The sequence below is a fragment of the Micromesistius poutassou genome, assembly GCF_964030765.1.
Source record: "Micromesistius poutassou genome assembly, chromosome: 4".
In the NCBI taxonomy this organism is placed as follows: domain Eukaryota; kingdom Metazoa; phylum Chordata; class Actinopteri; order Gadiformes; family Gadidae; genus Micromesistius; species Micromesistius poutassou.
In genome coordinates this window covers 12,485,456-12,499,548 of record NC_140274.1, presented here as the reverse complement: position 1 = coordinate 12,499,548, position 14,093 = coordinate 12,485,456, and positions in this window count along the sequence as shown.

The following is a 14,093-nucleotide window of genomic DNA, read 5'->3' as shown; positions in this document are numbered from 1 at the left end:
GGGAGTTCTCTTTTTGTTAGCTGGGCTCTGTTGTGGTGCTCTCTGCTTGTGGGGTGAGAATAAATCTTGCCACTGTCACTGCCATAATAATAACCTGAGATGAGAACATCGCGGACCATGTGGTGGTGAAGACTGCCAGTTTAAATCGTTGTAGAGGCGCAGTAAACCTTTACAGTATGCTAGATGGGGAGTATAGAATGGCAGCTAGGAATAAATCAGAACAGCAGGTAAAACTATTTATAATAAAGATTGGTGCAACATATATGTGACAAAACTTTTATATATCCCCAACTCAGTTCACCTATTTTCTTTGGCATGTATAAGAATAAAGCGTGTTTGATAGAGTGTGCTTGAGCAGTGTCCTTATTACAGTATCCTAGTTACAATATTTACCACAAGGTCGTTGATGTAAAAAAGACATAATCCCCCCCTCGCAGCGCCCCATTTAGAGTTACGTGTCTTAACTATCAAACAATAACAAGCTTTGCCTCTGAGACAGAACATTGCGTTTGCTGCTCACTAGGATTTTGAAGTTTGACGCCCTGCAGAGGACCAGACCGGAGCCTGGTGGCAGCTCTGCTAACGGGAGCTTTATTTATAGCAGTCTGAACAACAGGAAGGGGAAAAGGAGGCCAATTCTACCTGGCAAGACGTGTAGGGATGATGACACAAGCTCAGCGGAGTGTAAACCGGAGGAGAGTGAGGTTGGACTGTAGGGAGGGAGAGAGAGAGAGAGAGAGAGAGAGAGAGAGAGAGAGAGAGAGAGAGAGAGAGAGAGAGAGAGAGAGAGAGAGAGAGAGAGAGAGAGAGAGAGAGAGAGAGAGAGAGAGAGAGAGAGAGAGAGAGAGAGAGAGAGAGAGAGAGAGAGAGAGAGAGAGAGAGAGAGAGAGAGAGAGAGAGAGAGATTTGAGGTCTAGGTGAAAAAGTGATAGAACACAGGAAGACAGAAAGGCAGCGGCTGGGCAGTGTTAGCGTGTGTGTGTGTTGTTCATGAAGAGGAACCTCACTCCAGCCCGTACAGCTTTCATAGTATGTAGCATAATAGTGGATCCTAATCATCAACCAACGTGTGAAGATTTGCATTAGGTCAGTTATGTAGATACTTGAGTTGGTTTCACACCCAGTTTACATACATTGTGATGTTATTTTCTTTGCAATGGTAGTTTGACATTGCAAATTAAAGTGGAGCTGGAGGTTGGCGTGAGTATCTTGTTTGTATGTGTTCAATGCAACCTCAATTCTCAAACTTCAAACTAACTGAGGTATCTGAACTACGGGAATGTGCATGTGCATGTAAATGGGTGAGATTTACAATTTGGGTCATCCATCAGCTTTCAAATTCAGAGAGTGCCTGATATGAGCCCCTCACTGCATGCGGAGTGTGAACATCACTGGAAGTCAGTGATAGGATTGTTCGTTTGTCAAGCTGGCAACAAGACCAATCGCTACATCACGCTGAGCAGGGAAAACATGTAACACGGGTTCGGAATGATTGTGTTTTTTCACGGCCAGAAAGAATTTGGACAAAATGGAGATGACGTTTAGCTGCTTACAAGAAATTCACAAAGCTCAACGCAATCCACATCTCTTTTTTTTTTCACCATTCATTAAATTCAGGTAACCAAATGCTGTGAAGCTGTGTGCTCAGACACACTGACAAAACATCCACGACTTAACATGCAAACATCCTCCCAGACCAGCCTGTGTGTAGAAACCTGTTAATGAGACATCTTTTTTTATGTAGATAAAAACATTATTGAATAATTTATTGGCAAATCCAATCCCCCCCAGCCACAAGGGAGGCGTATAAAGAGTGAAGAGACTGAGACATAACAGGGCATACCAGGCAGAGCTGCAGGGGCGCTGCCTCCCATCCCGCTCATTACAAGAATGGATGGGAAACCGCACACTCATATTCATTAGCACAGGGAAAGGAGTGCGATAACGGTGCAAGGACTTTCAATAAATAGCCTGTCAGGGGCTGATCACATAGGAGGGTATACGTATATCGAATAGGAGAAAAAATTAAAAATACAGAGCGAAATGTGTTAACACCTCATTAACACCTTTTTGGTTTTGACATTTTCCAAATATGATGGCATTAGGGGCAATTGATAGAAATGATGGGGAGAGATTCAGCTTTTACGGTTTGTCGAAAATAATTCAGAAATGGTAAGGGATCAGTTCCAGACCAGGTCCAACCCCTACTGTAAGGTGTTGTAGGTTGGATTTGAGAGAGAGAACAGAAAAGAGCTCAAGAAAGCAAGATCTTGAACAAAGATAAATTCAAAACCAAAACCAATCAGAAAGAGATTCCATGATTGGTCAGAATTGAGCCGGGAGCGGTCTAAAAGAGGAGTGGTCTCATACAGGGTAATCTCCAAATGGATAGTCTCACATGGCATCTCACTCACTAATAGATGACGGATGACTGGGCCATTTCTAAGCAATTACTCAAATAATAGCTCTTAAATCATCTTACCTACAGCACCTTTAAGCCTGGGTAGCCCCAGTGGCAGCTGTCATAGAAACAGCTTGATAGTACTGATAAGATGATGAACAAAGGTTTGGTGAGAACCTTCCCAGACATAAATACCCCCCTGTGGCTTTGGAGAATCACACCAGACACTCCAAACATCCTCTTACCAACCAGCGATGGAAGTAGAGCACTTTTTTTTTAAGAGATCTTATTAAAGTTTATAATTAATGCGTCATATTGGGGCTAAGATAACTTGGATTTAATGGATGCCTTTCAGGCAGCGGCACACAAAGCAACACAGTAAACATCTGAGGACCGGCGGCACTCCCCCTTCCGTGTGTGTTTTCCTTGTCTGAAAAAAATGATGTCAATAAGCAATGCTGTTAGCGTCAGAGAGTGTGACTGAAATGGAAATGAGATTTTCTCTGGCGCCCGCGATCCTCCGTCGGTATCCGGTCCTTCTGGGGAGTTATTTTTCCGAGGCAAATTTGGGTCACGACTCGTAAGGTGTTATTTTTAAACATCGGCCCCTTTAGCCAATGTCTGCAAGCTACAATGAATCCAACCAGGCTCTGCACCATTTGCATATTTCAAAAGGACAGAGTTGTTCTTTTGTGCTGATGAGATTCCTGTTGTTTTTTCTGTGCTCCTCCGCTTTTGAAGAACACCATGGACTGAAACAGGAATTTGTTATCTGTTCCACACACAGAAGAAGTTCTTCCTTGGTGACCAATCCACCAAGGACTTTCCTCATTTATTCCACATATAAGCCAAAGCAAATGTTTAGCATTGTACTCCATTCATGTTATTGTTACTAAGTCAAACAAGTAACAGTTTTAACCAACAAATGTATGCAGATTAGGGGATGACATCAGAATGTGGGTTACTTTGTTTTTGATATTTTATTACATTAAATACTACTCACTTTACATATTACTTATAGTTTAACTTGACTCAAATGTTGAAAGGTTCTCCAGACGTTTTTTTATGTTTCACCATAGTGTACGGTGACGTATTGTTATTTTTTCCCCAGCACTGCTACTTCTTTTCCTTGCAAAATGTGTTTTCCGGGTCTTCAAAATGTCAGCTTTCTACCAAGTCTGCTGTGCTGTTTTTCATAACAATAATTGTATGTCTCTGGTGACTGACCACATCTTGGCAAGTGGCCAACAGTATGTGAAAAATGACTCTGGAGCCCAGAACACATGCAAGGGTTTTATTGATGGCTTTTCCACTTGACTCCTTTCCTATTAACCGAGTATGACTAAAGTGTAAAAGTTCCTGACACAATAAGAAGCCTTTTAAAAATCCAATTAGGCCTGTGGATTTTATGGGATTATGATGTGGGCAATGGGAGTACACATTTTTTTTTACATCTGTCTGGAAGAATTATGAAAGTAACTTCAGGAAAATGTAGGCAAAGTTGTTCTTATCTTATTTGCAAGGGAAAAACAATGCTTTTATAATGTGGCAAATGACAAAGGTAATTACTTTACTGCAACATTACTGCAAATCAACATGCAGAGATTTTTCTTGACATATATATTATATATACTATGACGTATATATTCCCATCTTATAATGCATCAATCAGGCCTGGTTTAATCTGCGATAATTGACTTGCTTCAGAACTAAACTAAACATCTAAAATGCGTACATGGGTTCATGATTGTTAATGGAAGACTGCATGTAATGGTGACATTATTTTCATAATACGTAAACAATAAAATGTGTTCACAGAAATATATAAAAGTGTGACACATTCAAAATGTAGTCTATTCCATTATATTTGATAATGGTATGTCAATATACTCAATGAATGCCTACAAACATTTCCAAACATTAATAAAATATAAAAAAAAGGGATTTCACATCTCTCTTGGAAAATTGGGATGTTGGATTTACACCTTCATATATTGTATTATAAAATAGCATTGCTTATACAAATAACACTTGATTTCATTGTAGACGACCATCCAGCTCAAAATGTTCATCTCCTGTCACAAATCGGGTCAGCTCCTTTAAAATACAAGGTGTAGAGGTATTCAACGTCTTCCATTCTTCATCCATACCACCCGTCGCAACCATTCTCTTGTGTCACACTCATAGGCGTCAGTTACGCTGGGGACGAGTCCCTACCAGTTTTCGTCAAGATTCATTTTGTACCCACCACTTAAAAAGACAAAAAACTTGAGTTTAATTATTATGGATTATTACACGGCTCTTCTAAATGCTGTGGAATGCGCTGTTCACTTGCATGGTCCTTCCCGACTTGCAGTGGTGAATTATTTTTCGATAATTGACCGTTGCATAATGTCCGCTGTCAAGGAAAGTGGCTCTGATTCACGTCTCTCGTATCACTCCGCAAGTAGTCCGGTAACTTATCAACCCCAGCGTATTTGGTTGCTAAGCAACGTCAACGTCTTTGGCGGACTATTTCTCTGCTGATCAACACTACGAATGGTAATAACAAATGAATTGTAAAAAGACACACAAAAAAGGCGCGATCGGGATTGTTGACGGGGCGGGGTGGTTGTTGATGGGGGGGCGCGCGATCGGTATTGTTGACGGGGGGGCGCGCGATCGGGATTGTTGACGGGGGGGGCACACCCTAGGATGTTCATGTTTAATAGACATGTTTCATTTGGGCGCCCCCAACACATTTTGGCACCCTAGGCGATAGTTTGCCTATGGCAATCGCCGGGCCTGAGAACAAGCCCCTTCAGGGCGAGACACCTTCGCATCGCGCGGTGTCCGGTTCGCCCTATCCGCCCTGTCGGGGCTTATTTTCCCGATAATGACCGGTGTTCTATAGATTATCCCTTACTTATTTTTGTATGAGCTGCCAGCCTGGCTTGGACAATGAATGAGGTATTAATACCGATACTCTTTGGCTGGGATGCAATGATGAGGCATCAGACAATCAAGTCATTTTAGCCTGAATACATGAAGGTAAAAAGCACCAGAGCAGGTTGGTAGTATCATGGACATACAGAGCGATAACCTGTAGAACTAAATGGATGTGGCAGGCTACACCACGGGATGCATCTGCAGACCACTGCCACATAAATAAAGGTAAGATGCGATATTTTTATTGCTTAAGATTTGCTGGTGCTTTGGTGAGGTGTTTTGTGTTTTTTTGCACTCAAGTGGTCGGCTGTTTTAACTCGATTGAAGTTAGCCATAGACTTGGTATCATTTGTTGTCCCTGAATAACAGAAACTCCACTTTCACTTCCATTAACCTCTCTGAGGTTCAGCCAGTAAAAAGGAGGAATAAAAAAGACCGAAAAGTTCCGATAATTCCTAGGTTTCTTTGGCAGGAAGGGGGGGGCGGTGAACACACTTTGTGTACTCACCAATCACAAACAGCATGTGACAGAGGATATTCCGCAACAGTGGTCAAATATGTAAAAATATCAGGGAAATTAGTGTGTGAGGGTGCTGGGTGCCAAGATCATCTGCAAGTCTAATGATACTGTTCAGGGTTTATCCAAACCAAGGATGGGTACTTTCTAATCATTTAAGGGAACATTGATGTTTATGAGAGCATTGTGAAAATCGAGGGGTTTCTTTATCGTTTTAGTGGACTGCATTTCCCATAGTCGGGTCAACTTGACCAGGTTGTGAATGCTTTAGCGGAGCTTAGGAATGAAGGTAATCATAGTGGCTGAATGGGATCGCTATGACTCATACCTCTCTCCTTAAGCTTTGCAAAGTATCTTCCTTATCGAGGACATGAGCATTATCTAGTCGGAAACTCGGCTACGCTTTCTCAACCCCCGGGCCTCAATGTCATTTGATGTCATTTCAAAATGGCCCCCCACAGCGTATACTGTGAACATAAAAGAACATACATTTTATAAGAAATCTTTTACTCACTTTAGATTTTCCTCTTAGTTTGCTTTTAGCATGCTTTCACCCAAGCAGAACAAAGTTTAGCGTGAGTATCCATGTTATTCCGACTTTGTAGCTCAAACACACGTAGGTCGGCGATAATGTGTCCCCGCTTCCGACGTCCCACCTCCGACCATAATAGAACGCCGCCTATGTAGTGTGACAAAGATGAGGAAGAAGACGACTGTGATGATGATGAAGAAGAAGATGACAATGATGATGATGATGATGATGTAGCCAAGTGGGATTCCTGTTTGTATAATTCCTGTCTCGAATTCTGGCTCTCCCCCCAGTGAGACGAAAGCGCAGGACAGGATTGACGGTCCCTTCCAGAGAGGAAGCCTTCATCCTCCCGACAGATCCCCGACAGTGTGTAGAGCTGAGAACCTTCTGCCCGCTGGGTTCACGGTGGCTTTGTGCCCTGCGTGTCTTTGTTATCAGCAGTCGGACGTCTGGGAGCTAAAGTAAGACGGCAGGTATGACAGCCTTTCTTAAAAGCCGACACGTAGCATCGTTGCTGCTCTTTGTTCCCCCTGACATTTTAATTTATGTTTGCTGGATGCTGCATAACCCCTACATGCAGCTTAATGACATGCGTCTGAATTCACTGTAGGTCACTCTGGATAAATGTGTCTGCTGAATTACTGAGAGTTCATGTGTTTTCTTGCCTGGGGCAACACCCCTGTTAATTATCTTCTGACCTTTGCCTATTTATGTTTTCTTGTGATACTAGATTGCAGGTTGTCCGCCACCTCTGTCTGTTACCTTGTAAAACCTCATCAGCACAGGGGCAGACAGACCGGATGAAGTTGGCTGCACAGAGAGCCACCAGGGAGAGGTAAAGGGGAACCAGAGGTTTATGCATTGCAGGCTATTTTTAGAACACTTATTTCATTTTAATTCGACTCTCTGGCCAGTGGCTGATGAATGAACTGCATAGCCAGGCGTCTTAAACAGCGGTCTTGCAAGGGCTATATGCAAATTACCCTCCATACAGTCAGTATAATGTATAGTCTCCTCATTGACATTGCGGTGGTAATGCAGATGGGGAGAACTCTTCCTCTTTAAGATCAGCCACAGGAGCTACTATATATATATATATATATATATCTATCTATCTATATATATGGATATATATATATGGAATATAATGTCCCTGTCTTACCCCTTGGAGCAAGAAACCTCTCCACTCTTCCCCCTCCCCCCATCCTCTCATCTCTCCCTCTATAAGAGAGAGAGAGAGAGAAGGGACCCATCCCACCGGACCACGTGATGTCACCCTGCATGTCTCCACTGTGTGTGTGTGTGTGTGTGTGTGTGTGTGTGTATGGGGGGGTGGGGGGGGGCCTGCTGCTGCTACACGTTCAAAGGCCACGGCGTAATCAGCGACTCAACGCAGGCATCAGATCAGATAATCACTCTGATTGTGCACCCCCTCCATATTGTTCTAGGATGGGGGGGGGGCCTTAGTGTGGTTGGAGACGGTGACAAGGAAAGGAAAATGATATGACGATGATGATACCTCCCGCACCCCCAACCTTTAAAAGAAAAAAAAGATCCAATTACCTACCTGTCATTCTGGAGAGTATAGACGGTCGGAGTAGGCTCCCCCCTTTCTCTGACTCACTCCGATCCCACTCGACAATTGCCGCAATTGCGGCCCACCTGTCACCGGTGAATGAGAACATAACCCTTGATTTAACTGTTCTGCATCTCGCCGTGTTATTTTGGGTGCCGTGTGTGACAGGGATAATTATGGGTGCCACATGGCGTGTTCTTATCTGTATTTTGACGGGAGGTGCAGAGGTCAACCGCAGCCACCCGCGTTTCTCTGGGTGGAAATGAACTGCGTTGTCAAGGCTACCACATGCGCGGCTCCTCGACACAGCACCACTCGTCATTTTTTCTCGCCCTGTTTCCCCCCCCCCCACCCCCGGCTGCGACCACCTGGCTCGTGGGGACCTCTGTGTGTAGGTAGCCAAACGTTCCTGCTCTGTGCTCCTTTATCTGGGTAACCTGCACCTCTCCTTTCACACAGTGTGCATCACTGCATCCAGGGAGAGAGGAAGGAGAAGGGGTCGATGAGGCGGCCGCAGGGCTGAATAATCGATGGCTGTCGGGCAGGTCATTAGAAATTGGAGTCTTTAACGCTGTTGGCACCTGTCCTTCATTCGGTTACCAACGACGGATGAATTCAATAGTGGTCCACGCAACTATACTATGAGTCGTGAGCAGCCGTTGAAGACACGAGAGAACGGACAAAGCTCAGAGCTGGGGAGGAGCATGTGGAAGCCTGTTCTCTCGAAGATAGAGAGCTAGCGGGGGGGGGGGGGGGGGGTGGGGAAAGGGTATGACTGAGTTAAGACTGCATAGCGGGGCAATTTGTATGCTTTAACAATGGTTGTGTGTTAAATGGGGATGTTCTTTTTGTTTTGTTTTGTTTCATTCACGTCTTATGGGTTTGTTGTATGTTGGGAAAGCTTGGAGTAATTGAAAGCAGCTAGAGGTGATTGTATGTTTGTTGGGCCTCACCCACATTGGGAGTTGGAGACACACTGTCCAAGATGGCCGACCAGTGGAGAGCACGAGGGGAAGCATAAACATACAAAACAAAGCAACTAGGAACTGTGTTCATTTAAAAGCCTAGTTTAAGGGCATTATAAGCAATGAACTTTGAAAAAGATGTTCAGTCCTTTTGGATTTGGACATTTGCCTCAGTGGAGTATGTTTGCATGCCCACAGATTAATATACTTTTTAAACGGTTTTGTCCAGGATAAAGCTTAAGTTGTTTATATATTTTCCATTTTCTATTATTATTAATTCATTATTAATTCAACATTGTTTGTCTTTGCATTTCATTACTTGGATGCACAGATTGGATATGCGTGTCCAAGTACAAGCATTTGAATAAAAATAAAAAATCAAAGTGTTTCTGTTGAAGTTCCAAAATCGTAAACAACAGTGCTGGGGCGTCAATTATGGATTGTAGGTTCAAGCATGATGCTGGGTTTATTAAACACGTTATGAAGACGCGGTTAACAGCATGGAATATCTGTGTGTTCTCTGGACTAAGGCGGAGTGTGACGGACTGTATGTGACGCAGACCAGGTCAGTCATGCATAAATGGCAACAATCCCCTCGGGCCGTGGACTGCAACATAAACTAACCTTGATTTTCCAACCTTATCCGGTGCCCATAATATTCAGCAGAACCGATGATTTTACTTATCATAATCATATTGAATTGTAACAATGATAATTGGAACCTGTTATCTCAATTCAAACGGGAATATCTCATGTTTCTATTTGTTATTGAATATGTGTCTACAGCATGGTCTATGTTTTTATTGTAGTGTTCAGCAACCAGCACACTTTACCCAGTAATGAGCTATGTGATATCTAGTGGGTGGGCCTTCTGAATAAGGCAACATGACAGCTACATGCTAGGCTGTCATTTGATTCTCTTAAAGGCCCAGTTCCGTGTCCAACCTTATTACATTTCAGGATATGTCAGATGTTGCATTTCACTGGTTTGTAAACAGCAGGTTTGCATTTTTCAATATCGGCTGATGCGTGAAGCGTAAATGTATTTTCTCTTTTGTGCTCATAATAGTGATTCTATTTTTGAATGATTCAGAAAACAAGAACATGGATTTCTCTGAAATATATAGGCTTATTAGATTAATTTTTCTTTTTCAAACGGATTGCATCACAAGCCACTATGCAATGTCTCAGGCCTTATCAATACATTTGGAAATGCGTCTGCAACGTCTGTATGCTGTTGTGTTTTTGTAATCGTAATCCAACATTCAACGACAAAAAACGAAGAGGCAAATCGATTTGTTCTGACTTCATTTACATTTTGACTGGGCATGGGAGCCCCAGAGGATTCTGGGATATTTGTTTTTTTTCAACTGCATTTTAGTGTGTGTCCTCAATCATTGTCTCAGGAGCCCTTGCCTCAATTGAAGCTGGGCAGTTCCCAAGGCACGTAGCACTCTCTGTGATTCTAACATGATTGACTTATGGAGAGGGCCAAGCAGCCATTATCATATTCATTGCACGCGTGTGATTGGAATACATACAGTGGCGCTGTGCACCGCCCGGCCTTCTGGTTTTGGCTGACAAGAGAAGTTGCTTCACCCCCACCCCCACCCTTCAGCTAGTTTCCCCATAGAACCGTTTTCATCCACACCATCCGTCTCCACAACTGTTCCTGACCCCAGGCGGCGGGATGGGGTGGGTGCGCCTATAGGAGATGCATCAGGAAAACCGAGGAGAAAACGAGTCATAGAGGAAGCGAGGAGGTGGATGAATGAAGGCAGACAGCCAGTACTTTGCTCTCAATTCAGGGGCTCGGACCCCCAAAAAAAACAGGGTTTGATGACCCCGTTCACCTCGATGGTTCAGCCACCACACCACGGTGTGTTGGGTCGGCGTGAAGCCTTTTGATCGGATCACACAGAACAAGGGGCAGGGGTCCATGGGTATTTTTTTGTTTCTTTTTATTTTTTCTTGAAAGCCGTGGCCGGCACCTGAGACGTTGGAACAGAGATGGTGGTAGGCTTGTGTTTCCGTCCTAGAAGGCTGCGAATCGAAACAGGGGGCGATGTGAGATAAAGTTGTTAAATCCGGAGACGGGTGCGTACGCAGTTGGGCGAGCGCTCTTGGGAAAAATTGCTTGCGGTGACACCGACACGTTCCCCGACAACAAATGAATGAGAGCGACCGGTGATATGGAAAAAATCTATGTATCGCACAGACGAATAAGTTGATGGATAACACGGCGCGGTGTTCTGACAACATTCTAAAGATTAGAAATGAAAACAAAGCGTAGAACCCCTTTCCCCTCATTTTATTTTTTGTCCTCTTTATTCCTGAAATACCATAATACATATGTCCTCTCAGGCGAAGAGGTGTGTGTGTGTGGCAGCGGTACTATGTTTTGTCTGGTGATGAATGCCTTATGGATGGGAGATCTCAGAGATTAAATTTCATACAATGGCTCAGCCACTTCATTAATGAATGAATTAATCAATCCATTGATTTGTCTAAATGTCTGCATTTGTGCTCTGTGGAGCAGGAGGGGCCCCAGTCCCCTACACCCAGCCACACGATTAGCAGAACCCCAGCTGAGAAAGCTAAGCACTGCTAACGGTACACATGAGAGAGGTTTGAGGAATATCGTGTGTGTGTGCGTGCGTGCGTGCGTGCGTGCGTGCGTGCGTGTGTGCGTGCGTGCGTGCGTGCGTGCGTGCGTGCGTGTGTGCATGTGTGTGTGTGTGTTTCAACACGTGTGGGTGGGTGTTCTGGACGTGTGTGTACGTTGTCAGACTTTAAGGCCGGTGCATGTGTGTGTGGGTATGCCTGTGCAATGCACGCAGATGTGTGTGCTTGGAGGGGTGTGTAAGCCTATATGTGTGTGTAACACTACATATGTTTGTTATATATGGGGAGTGATGTTGTCACAGCACAGTAGTATCCCCTTTAACCCCCAATGATCAGGAGGAGGAAGAGGAGGAACTATTTATGGATGACATTTAAGATCACAGTAAGTCTGACTCAACGAGCCATGATGGAAGAAAATCCCGGCGAGTGCTTATTGGCGTTATTGCTTATTGGAATGTTACATAGTTCATGTCGCTGGGATAAAGGGTGTGTGTGTGTGTTTTTCATGTTGTTTTTCACACTCTAGCTGCGTGTCAAGGAAAAGATAATGTGATGACCTCCCTTGGACATTGCATTATCCCATTATTCACCGAAACAATATGTGATGTGTAAAAACATATATCTATCTCAGGCTTAGGTTGCGTCATGTGTTTTGGTTTGCGATTATTTTGGCAGAAATACATTTTCTTTGTTTTTTCGTATTGCCCGGGCAGACGGCCCACAAGGCATGTCAAACTATAATAATCCCATGCTATTATGTGTTAAGACTGCCACTTGCACTAGCCCAGCACCACTGTGTTTTTATGCTCAAACCCTTGTGTTGTTATATTCCCACTCTATTTATAGAGACTGCATTTAGACAGCGCTTTTCTAACAAGTGGCCATTCAAAGTGCTTTACAATTGCTGCCTCTCATTCAACCATTCATACACATTCACACACCCAAGGTGGTATCAATGGCGGCAGTCAAGGTTAGGCGTCTTGCCCAGGAACACCCTTGACACTCAGTAGTAGCCAGGGATCAAACTAGCAACCTATTTGCTTGTTTGTTTAACAACTCTGGTGTTGTTAAACTCCAACTCTAACCATAACCCTGGTGTTGTTATACTGCAACTCTAACCATAACCCTGGTGGTGTTAAACTCCAACTCTAACCATAATCCTGGTGTTGTTAAACTCCAACTCTTACTATAACCCTGGTCTTGTTAAACTCCAACTCTAACCATAACCCTTGTGTTGTGAAACTCCAACTCTAACCATAACCCTGGTGTTGTTAAACTCTTAAAGCCTACTTTGCATGTGTGTGTAAATGAAGAAATTCTCGTTTTATAATGCATGAAATACAAAATCTCAAATGCTCTTTGAAATAAAAAATGAAGCTTAGCCTTATTACTGACAACTAAAAGTGCAGATGAGCCCATTATAATTTATTTCATATTAATTAATTACATAGTTAGCATTAAGGGTAACTGTCGACATGGGCGTTTGGTTTGAAATGTGCTGGGGACAGAGACGCATTTGAAAGTGCATTTTCAGAAGTGCTGGGTACAATGAGGATGCAATCTTTTTTTTCTCTTTAATGCAGGTAATGAAAGGTTCTGAAAGACGGCATACCCATGTAGCTTACTAATGAATAAAAGGGTGTCATCCCTATGTTCCCCGGGTCCTATGTTACCCGCTTTGTATGTGACCGGGAGCGAATGTGAATGGGTTACGGTTATGGTTAGGGTGAGGGTTAGGGTTAGGGTGAGGGTTACGGTTATGGTTAGGGTTAGGTTTATAGGGTGAGGAGTCAGCGTGTGAGTTTGCCTGACAGGCTGCCTGTCCAATCCTAGTGCTTGAGGTGGAACCTTTTCCGGATTCCGCCTACGAAAAAACAGTCGCGATCGGGGAACATAGGACCCGGGGAAAATAGGTACGCTCCCAATAAAAGGTATACAAAAAACTGATGTCTGACACGTTTTATGAAGAAAGCATTGGACATAGGCTATGACCCACTATTGTCGCTTTTCCACCGACAGTGGAAAGCTACCAACACAAACAAAGAGGAGCTAGGAAAGCAAATTAACTACGTGTTTAAGTTGTGAAGGGGTAAACGTGTGGCTACACACAGCACTACAGATGTCGAAACAGATTGAAAAAGCAAAAGATATTTGTTGCACAGCTGAACGCTGTATCACATCATGAGCTGGCTGTTCTCAATTCACAACACGCATCCATCCAATCTACATCAGGCATTCTGACCAAAACTCATGCACGCCCCACCACGATTAGGCCTATTCCACTAATTACTCCACTATCTCCACTACCCAACACTGTATGAACGCAAACCATGGATAAGTTAGGCTACTTGGTGGCTATGGCTAACTTCAATCGAGTTAAAACAGCCGACCACTTGAGTGCAAAAAAACACAAAACACCTCACCACAGCACCAGCAAATCTTAAGCAATAAAAATATCGCATCTTACCTTTATTTATGTGGCAGTGGTCTGCAGATGCATCCCGTGGTGTAGCCTGCCACATCCATTTAGTTCTACAGGTTATCACTCT